The sequence below is a fragment of the Macaca fascicularis genome, chromosome X (genome assembly GCF_037993035.2).
Source record: "Macaca fascicularis isolate 582-1 chromosome X, T2T-MFA8v1.1".
NCBI lineage: Eukaryota > Metazoa > Chordata > Mammalia > Primates > Cercopithecidae > Macaca > Macaca fascicularis.
Window position 1 is genome coordinate 42,123,810 of NC_088395.1, and position 10,446 is coordinate 42,134,255.

The 10,446-nt window shown below is 42.0% G+C and overlaps 1 pseudogene; it reads right to left on the reverse strand.

Annotated features, from left to right (window-relative positions):
- Window positions 1-4,973: 4,973 nt before the first annotated feature.
- LOC102146297 (ATP synthase F(0) complex subunit C2, mitochondrial pseudogene) lies at window positions 4,974-5,451 on the reverse strand (annotated as a pseudogene).
- Window positions 5,452-10,446: the final 4,995 nt, after the last annotated feature.

Sequence of the window (10,446 nt, forward strand, 5' to 3'; positions counted from 1 at the left end):
CTCCCTGTGGCATTTTCCCCATGCCTCTGGCCATCCTCCCAAAGGATCCCTGGGATGCCAGGCAGGAATGGCCTGCTTGGGGCCATTACGTGTCTCAGTTTCTGTCTCTAGAGGTCTATGACCTCTGAGAGGGTTCAGAGTGCCAGGTGATTAGCCCTTATATGTGTTTCCTGGATGAGCTATTTTTTTAAAAAGTAATTTTTGTTGGGAATTTCCCTGTAGGGCTGCTGCATGTCACAGGTGGGTCAGACCCCCAGACACTCCCATGAGGCCCCTGGTCATCCAGGGGTGCCTTTTGGCTGGGAGGAGCAAAATGCCCTTTGTCTTCGGAGCTGAGAAAACTCAGTCTCTCATTTACCTATGAAAACAACAGTTCAGTTCCTCACGCAGATGCACACAGACAAGCCGAACTGAGATGAATTTGGGGAGAAAAAGCAATAGGGAAGACCCCTTAGAATGTATCTCCGAACTAGAATTAGGATCCTTAAGCAACTTCCTAGGAGAAAAGAAATAAAACAACAGCCAAGACTACTTCCTGTAAACTGTGCTCAGTCACCCCTAAGTTTGTAGCTCTCGTCTGCCGTTACACACACCAAACTCAAATCCTCTCACAGTACAAGGTAATCTCTGGTATCCTTAAGGAGGTCAGGTTATGCAATACAGGAAAACAGAGCTTTAGACCTAAGAAGAATCTGCCCAGGACTCTTGAAACTCCAAAGAAAACAGAACTCCCCAAAAGGGGTGAGTGGCACCTTTGTTCTGATTTATTTAAAGGGGTTCAAATCATTAGAAGCCTTCTCTAGATTTTTTGGTGCTGAAGATGGCAAAGGGGGAAGGCGGTATAGGGTGGAAGAAAAGTACATGAAAGAACATTTGTTGGTTTTTAAGACAGGAAGCAAATACAGAAACTAAGTGCATTTTTTCCCCTCTTTTGCAGCTGCAAGGAGTTTTAGCCAAATTAGAGAGGATTTGTTACTCATAATTTGGAATTCTCACTCGGATTTGACCAAGTCAGGTAGAGTTAGTCAAATCTGATGGAAGAAAGACGGGAACAAACAACAAAAAAACCCCCAACAGTATGATCACCGAGCGCTCTAATGGTAAGGGGAAATTAAGACCAGCTGGTTGTTAAACTTTAGCCAAGACAAAACCCCAATTCTGCTACTTACCTCGGGATGGGTCTCAGTCTAAAGGCTGCTTTCTACCATCCTAGAAGCAGGAAAAAAACCCCTCAAACTCGTCCTCCCTGACGGGAGCAAGCTCAAACTCCATAAAGGAATTACCTGCCTTCCATCATTATGGCAGTTGAAAAACTTGCCTTTCTTGTTGGAAGCAAGTAAAAGTCCAAAAAAAAAGGGAGTTGTACAGCAAAATAAAATTTTGATTTCAACCAAATTTTGGGAGATCAGGGATTTTCTGGAGTAAGTGCTCCCAGACCTCAGCAAATTGTCCTATTGGTTTGAGCCATAAAGTTAGCTCATGCGGGTACTCAGCACTGATAGCAGATTTGTCAAAGGTCAGGGGCACCTCCACTCAGAATCCCCCCGTGGTTACCAAAATGTGAAACCCGAATATCTGAGACAGGTCTCAGTTAATTTAGAAAGTGTATTTTGTCAAGGTTGAGGACGTGCACCTGTGACACAGCCTCAGAAGGTCCTGATGACATGTCCAAAGTGGTCAGAGCACAGTTTTGTTTCACACATTTTAGGGAGACATGAGACATCAGTCAACATATGTAAGATGAACATCAGTTCAGTCTGGAAGGGCGGGACAACTCTAAGCAAACGGGGGAACAACTCAAAGTGGGGAGGGAGCTTCCTGGCCATAGGTAGACAAGAGACAAATGGTTGCATTCTTTTGAGCTTCTGATTAGCCTCTCCAAAGGAGACAATTAGATATGCATTTATAACAAAATGGGAGACAGGTTTTTCCCAGTTCCCAGCTTAACTTTTTCCTTTAGCATAGTGATTTTGGGGCCCCAAGATTTATTTTCCTTTCACAATATGATTAGGTTAATAGTGATTTGTCTTATAACCTTTCAGGAACTCCTTTACTGAAAATGAGGATATTGTGAATAAATTATCATTTACATACCCCCATTGTGGAATGTGATCATAATTTTAGCAAAGGGCTTGCTGATTACTGGACTGAGAATCACCAAAGAAGTGAGGTAGCATGTGTGGAAGGGTTTGGAAGGCCTCTGCAAAGAGCAGGGAGAAGGGTGGGGAAAGATAAGGCAAAAGCACACAGAAATGAAAAAGAGTATACAGTAGGTCCCTTGTACCTGAAGGTTCCATGTCAGCAGATTCAACCCACTGCAGATCAAAAGTATTTGAAAAAAATAATGAGAAATAAAAATAAAATCCTAAGACCCCCAACTGACTGAACAGACCTCCTCTTGGCTAAGGGGAACCCCAGAGAAACCTGAAAAGTGGAGTTCCTGGCCATGAAAGGATAAGAAGTAAGACATGCCTCAATAGGCCTTTTTCTTATTAATTTTTAACCCGAATTCTTTCCTAAGAAGTAAGCAGAAATCAGTAGTGAAAAATCAGAAATGGACGACTCATTCCTTTCTCATCCTTAGCCAAGTAGCTGGGGCGGTGACCAGACTCTCCTTCCCGTTTGTGGTTTCAACACAGCAACTGACCGGCATTCCTTCCTGATAAGAGGCCACCAGTCATGGAGTGGTTCTGGCCGGTCTACATAGGATGTACAGTGAGGGTTTTCACATCCTCTGCTTCACCTTTTGACATCAGAAGGCTAAGAACTCCACCCTCTGATCATGCTAACACACCATTTTTTGTACATGTGACCCATGAAGAGGCATGAAACTCAACTGGATATATGCGTGCTTCTTTCATAAATATTCATAAATCCTCCTATAGCTTATTAAATGTGTATACTTACACAACCCATCCAGCACAAATTCCTGTCTTACCCTTCCCTCCTTCAAAGTACTTGCTCTCAGCTTTCGCTGGAAGCTATGCATCCCAGCCTGTGGGATGGCCAGCCTGTAGGCTGCAACCCTCTATGAGAAATACAGTTCTCCTTTCCAAATTTATAAACCTTGTGCTTCTTCAGTTGACAATAACAATACAATAATAAAAAATAATCCAAATAAAAATATAGTATAACAATTATTTACATAGCATTTATATTGTATTAAGTGTTATAAGTAATCTAGAGATAATTCAAACTATATGGGAGGATGTGTGTAAGTTATATGCAAATATTGCACCATTTTATATAGAAGACTTGAGCATCCACAGATTTTGGTATTCTCTTGGAGTGCTGGAACCAATCCCCTGTGGATATGGAGGGATGGGCAACTATATTATGAAGTGTGGGTATGACTGAGAACCAAATGACATTGCCTTAGTATCACTGGTCAGTTGCCTGAAGAGTTTTGGGCCCCTCAAGCTGAGCCAGTGGGAAGACCCATTTTCTGGGGCCTATGCCTGTTAAAACTGCTCTTTCCGACTAGATGGTTCTAGTAGAATCTTAGTGGCCCCAGCCTGTTTGGAAATGCCTGGAACTTTTTCAACAAAAGCAGAGACTCTTCCTTGATGGTGGAGAAGCACAAAGGGGAACCAGGAAAAAGCACACATCTTGCTCAAGAAGACTTTAGAGAAAGAAAAACTGTAGAGAAAAAGTAAATGAACACTATAGAATCAAAACAAAAACAAAATCACTATTTATGAAGAAAAACTGGAAGGAAATAACAGTTGATATGGTGATGGGATTTGAGCTATCCTTTCTTTATTCCAAATTTTCTGTGATGTGATTATATTGTAAGTTTTTCATTCTAAGAGAAAGTAATTCCGGCAGTTAGCTGTGTGTGTGTGTGTGTGTGTGTGTGTGTGTGTGTGTGTGTGTGTGTGTGTAATGGGGTAGGGAGTGGTGATCAAGCCCTGGACTTGTAGTCAGGGGCTATAGGTTAAACTTTAGCTCTGTTACCAGCTGCTCACTTCTGAGCTAGTTATTTAACCCCTCTCTGCCTTGGTTTCCTTATGTTGAAAGCTGAAATAACATAAATTCCTGTTCCTGTGTTTAACAATACTGAGACCAGGCATATGTTCCTGTTCCCATGTTAAAAAATACTGAGAGCAAACAAAAATAACTTAAGCTACTTGCTCTAGGAAATAATAGTTCCTAGAAGATAAGACTGTTAACTAACTAGAATAACTCACCTACGAAGACTAACAGCTTACTCATAAAGACTCGTTCAAGTCTTTTGCTGTGCCCACTGATCCAAAGCTAGTATGTCATAAACTCGGCCCAATCCTAGTTTTGCACCTTGTAAAACCCACCTTAAAATCACCCAGCTCAGGTCCTAAAATTGTATAAAGATACTTCCAACTTACCCCTTCTGAGACACTACTAAGACTGTCAAGATGGTGTTCTTCCTTACCGCAGTGAGTCTGATCAGGATACCCCTCTACTGCTTTGCATGGTACTGTAACAGGTTCTCCTGGCAGGTTTTTTGAAGACTTGACAATATGTAAAAGAGGATGGTTGGACTCTACACTCTCAGAAGTCCCTTGTGTTTCTCACTTTCTCAGATTCATGTTGGTGACATTTTCTTCTTCTTGGCTGTCTTTCTGACATGGATTCAGTCACTTTTACAAACTGTTTTTTCAGGCTTTATTGTTTTTCTTTTTCCTTCCTTAATTTGAAAGTGCAATCTAAGCTGGGCATTTCGGAGGAACAGCCACTGGTAGGTTCTAGCTGCAATTAAGAAGCTGAAGGATGGATAGTGGTGATGGTTGTGCAACAATGTGAATGTATTTAATGCTACAGAACTGTACAATTAAAATGGCAAAAATGAAAATTTTTATGTTATGCATATTTTACCATAATTTTTTTCTTATTAATATAGTACTTATTTGTCTTTTCTCTGTCAATCTGTGGATGCTCAAGTCAAACCCTGAGCCAACCATGTTCCCCAGGCTACTTGAGGAGGTATAGGAAAAGGAACACACAGGGCCGACCAGACATGGGAGAAAGAACTATGGGAGGTGGAGATGGCTCCTTCACATGGCAAAGAGGATGAGAAAGGCCACCACCAAGCAAAAGCGCCCCATGGCCTCCCAGAGGGCAAAGCCCAGAATGGCGTAGGAGAAGAGCTGTTGCTTCAGAGAAGGGTTCCCGGCATAACCAATGATGAGGCTCCCAAACACAGTCCCAATCCCAGCCCCAGAGCCAGGCACCCCAACTGTGGCAGCCCTAGCTCCAATGAACTTGGCTGTTGTGGTGTTGTCCCTTGAAATGGTGCTGGTTTGGAAGCTGTGGCTAGAGACAAGTGAGGTAAGGGGACGTGAGACTACCAAGCTGCTGAGGCTCTCATCTGTCAGTATCTCTGGTTGTTACTGCAGATAGAGCATGGCTCAGCAGCTGTGAGGTGCTCTTGACCAGCAAGGGAGAGGAGATGAACTTGGAGCAGGCGAACATTTTCAGGGGACGAGGGGCTGTGGCAGGAGAGCTGCTCCCGCTGCGGAGGAGACAGTACCAGAATTTTTTTTAAAAGAAGAAGCTAAAGGCAATTTCCTCTTTCCAATATTTATACTGGCACCATAGGATGCCAGCAAAGGGCTGCTGGAAACTGTTCCTCTTCTAGGTTGAAAGACATATACACGAAATATACAGGTCTAGAGCTTGTTAGAGTAAGGAGGTGCTCAGTGTCCAGCCTTCTCCTCCTCCTTCTCCTCTTCCTCCTCCTTCTCCTCCTCTTCCTCCTCCTTCTCCTCCTCTTCCTTTCTCCTTCTTCTTCTCCAGGGAAGAGTAGAAGAGGCAACACTTTCCTTCCTATTCCTATTTAGCTGGATTTCAAACCTAACAGTATAAAGACAGAGTGGGTAAATACCTGGAACCTGGTTCAGGAATATCTTGGTTCAGTATACCCTTCTATTCTGATCCAATGTTTGCACTGGTGGATTGGGGTACAATGACAGGAAGGGTAACGTTATGGTTAGACCAACGTTAAGTTTAGGGAGAAGGTGGATGTAACTTGAGGAGAGGCAAATGTGGTCAGAAATGGCAGACACAAGCAGTATATCTGAGTATCAATTTTTCTTTGGCAGTGAAAGCATAAGGAATACACAGGTTATTTTATGTATGTATAAGCTTGATAAATCTGGCATTTCTAGCTCTCACCAAAAGATCCATCCAGTGTCAGCTATATAATTTGTGGGGCCCAGTGCAAAATGAAAATGCAAGTTCCTTTGTTCAAAAAGCAGTGAAAAAATGCTGTTAAAGATACTTAAAATATAAAGCTTTTCCCTTTCGTCCATGGTCTCGCTCTTTGGACTTCCATGGTGTTTTTTATCTGCTATTTAATGTAGTTCCAAGTGAAGAAAAATTAAAAATTTAAATTACTAGCATGCATTTTACCATTCAGTTTTGTACTGTGCAATGACAGTTTTAAATGCAAATATAAGAGTACTTAAGTCATATGTGGAATAATCAAATACGCGATTTGTCTTCTGTAGTTTGTATGTGTGTATGTGTTTCATTCTTTTCAGAACAGTGGGAATGCTGCAGAAAAGGAACCATTTTTATTCTACTTCTTGATGCACACACATTCTACCAACACTCTCTACCTTCAGCTTACTGATGAATAAGGAAGAGTTGAAAGGAAAGGAAAAGGTTTGCAAAGACAGGGCAACCCTTTTCCTTTCCTTCTATGTTATCATTTTCTGTGGAAGTGGTTGGTTAACATGGAGGAGTAATATGAGTAAGAAAGTATATGATAGAGTTCCTTGGTCATTCGTGTTTCTGAGAATGTCCCTGCTTTCTTTCTGCGTTCAGAGCAAATTCTAGTTTGTATGGAAAACATGATCTCTCAGGACTGTCAGCAATCACACTTATTTACTCATGGATGTAACACACTTACCTTGTACTTGCTGTGGGTCTCAGTGAACTCTCATGCATTGCGGGCCCATTGGAATTCTGTGCTTATGGAGAATGACAAAAGCTATATCTGAATGGGGTGGCAAGAAATGGTGGACACACATACAGTGTGTATCTCCTCTGCTCATGCTCCATTGAAATCCCATTGGACATCTACAAAACATAACCTCAAAGATAAAATGATTAAGAATTTCAAGATGGTGGTAGCTGAGTATTAAACCAAGCCTGTGGTCTTTCTGACTGTGGGGCTTGGTGGGACTGCACAGGTTTTGTGTTCATGAAGTGGGCCCTGGACCCATCAGAGTATGATATTACATCTGAAAAAAATACTAATGTGACTCCAAAAATATCCATGAAAATCAACCTTGCTTTTACTGAAATTTTCTTGAGATTACTGAGGAGAGGGTGTCAAAGTACACCACCAGGTAAAATTTCCCACAAATCCTTTTAAGTTTCTCTCTCACCAAAGAGAGCTCTTTGAGGCAGCTGTTATGTTGGCAGTCTCTGGCCCCTGGAGTTCCAGGCATTAGGATGAATGTGGGGGAAGATGGCCTGGATTGGTTTATAGCTGGCCCCCCTTATTGACCATAAGCACTTGCTTCCCTAAAGAAGCCAGCTGTCTAAGGAGAACCAGTTGGGATGGATTGAAGGATTTATTTCACTTTACTTTATCAGAATGGTTAGTCCATGGACATATAAGGTAACTGAATTAATTTTTGTAAGTTTTGAGATAAAAGGGTGGGGTGAGAAGGAAAACAAATTAATAACTCTTTAGTACATGATGCACATGGGAGTTCATTAGTGGCTCAAAGTGAGTGCCTCCACTGGGATTTGAAACCGGCTCTCTCTGCCTCTAAAGCTGGGCTCTTTCCACTTGATTGTGCTGGGTACCACAAAAGGGAAGGCAACTCTTGAGCACCCACTGTATGCCAGCCATGTGGAAGATGTTTTATGTGACAACTATGTGATGGAGGTATTGTGAGTTCCCATTTTCCTGATGAGGAGACTGAGGCTTGGTGAGGCTAAGCACCTTGTCCAAGGTCACAGAGCAAGTAAGTGACAATGCCAACACCCTTGTCATTTCTGAGCCCAAAATTCAGGTTTCCTCAGTTTGCACGAGGCTAGGGAAGAACCTAGCTCTCCTAGCTTCCCCTTCATTGGTCTGTTCAGAATATCAGGCTGCCTCCATCATTAAGTCATTTTTGGCTGATTGATTGATAGACTCTAAAGGGCTGTACTTTGTTTGTCCAGGGATATAGGACTTGATGTGGAGGAAGGAAGAGGGATTCCACCAATCACCGCTTTGATTTAATTTTTCAATGGTCAAGCCCCTTCTCCAGGGCCTGTTAATTTTCTCCACTTTGGTCCTTCCCAGAACAGTTTCTAGGGTTAGTGGGGCATGGGGGAGGGGTGGGGTAAGGGTGGTCAGGAATGAAGAAAGCAGAGGACCATATTTATAATTCCTTTCATTTTTGTCCTGCCCCAAGCCCTGTTGGGATATTTCTTCAAACATGTTTAGTGACCCACCACAGGGATTTGCTGAGTTAGTTCAGTGGAAAGAGTTTGAACTTACATGAGATTTTAATTTTGGCTTCTGACACTTTAACCCAGGTAGGTTAGAATTGCAGTGCTTGTAGCCAAAGGCTATCAAAAAACTTCTGGAACAAAAATCAGTTACTTTTTTTCAGAATAAATTGTGAGATAAAAACAATGTATCACTTCTGGTTTTCAAATATAATTTGTAGCTAATGTACAATGATCTGTAAATGTTTTGTAGGAGGTCTACCTTTCTTTCTTCATGTCTGGAGGAATGAATGAAGTGAGGGTGAGGAGATCTGTGAGGTGGCAGCATTCCTGGACCTCATCCTCTGAGATTTGTCTGAGAATTTTGTGTTTTGTATTGGTGGGTGACTCTCAACTGACTAGATTGGGCAGTTTCTCCCAAATAACATCCCACTGAAAGAAAAGGTAGTCATGGTGGTAGGGGCAAAGGAGAGAGGGAAAATCAACCCTGAATATTCTCTTCTAGACTCTTGGGCCTCTGAAGCATAAGGGCAGGAAAGAGCTTCTGTGCAACGTAAGAAGGCTTGGTCTCTCAGGTTCTTTGGGTTTATGGATCCCCAGTGACCATTCTGTGCTGTCTGAATTCCTGGGCATAGCCAGTGGCCTGCTGACTTTTAAATATGAGCACCTGTGAAATCTGCCTACAGGCTTTCTCTGGCTGCTGGTGCAAGCCAAAAATGCCAGAGAGTTAATTCCCCATGCTCTCCTTCTCCTCAGTAGCCCTCCACAATGACTGAAGTGAGTTGGTGGAGAAATTCCCCAGCTTCCTAGTCCCTTGGCAGGGGAAACTTCGAGATGTGTCCTATCTAGTCTCATAGAGTTCTCTAACAGGATTGGGCTCCATTTATTGACTGCCTTTCCTTCCCTGACTCATCCCCCCCTCTCCTTTACTGGTGTTTTCTGGGATCACCTCCCAAATAAACTTAAAGTCTTGTCCTGCTTCTGTGGGAGCCTAGCATAAAACAGACCCTGTGTAGCCAAAATGGCTTTCCTCTAAAGTGACAAGAAAGCTGCAGACACTACCCCATCTGCTGGGGGCAGTATGGGAATGCTTCTTTATTGTTGAGCAGCTTAGAGAAAGCCAGTTGAATGGTATTGCCTACGTTTTCTTCTAGGGTTTTTATAGTTTTGGGTTCTACATTTAAGTATTTAATCCATCTTGAGTTAATTTTTGTATAAGGTGTGAGGAAGGGGTCCTGTTTCAATTTTCTGCCTATGGATAGCCATTTCTGCATATGAATAGCCCAAAAGCAATTGCAACAAAATCAAAAATTGACAAATGGGATCTAATTAAACTAAACAGCTTCTGCACAGCAAAAGGGACTATCATCAGAATGAATAAGCAACCTGTGGAGTAGAAGAAAATTTTTGTAACCTGTCCATCTAACAAAGGTCTAATGTCCAGAATCTACAAGGAACTCAGACAAATTTACAAGAAAGAAACCAAACAACCCCATTAAAAAGTGGGCAAAGGACATGAACAGACACTTCTCAAAAGAAAACATTCATGTAGCCAACAAACATATGAAAATAAGCTCAACATCACTGATCACTAGAGAAATGCAAATCAAAACAACAATGAAATACCATCTCATGCCAGTCAGATGGTGATTATTAAAAAGTCAAGAAACAACAGATGCTGGCCAGGTTGTGGAGAAATAAGAATGCTTTTACACTATTTGTGGGAATGTAAATTACTTCAACTATTGTGGAAGACAGTGTGGCAATTCCTCAAATACATAGAACCAGAAATACGATTTGACCCAGCAATCCCATCACTGGGTATATACCCAAAGGAATATAAATCATTCTATTACAAAGATACATGCACATGTATGTTCACAGAAGCACTCTTCACAATAGCAGACATGGAATCAACCCAAATGCCCATTAGTGATAGACTGGATAAAGAAAATGTGGTAAATGTACACCATGGAATACTATGCAGCCATAAAAAGGAACGGTATCATGTCC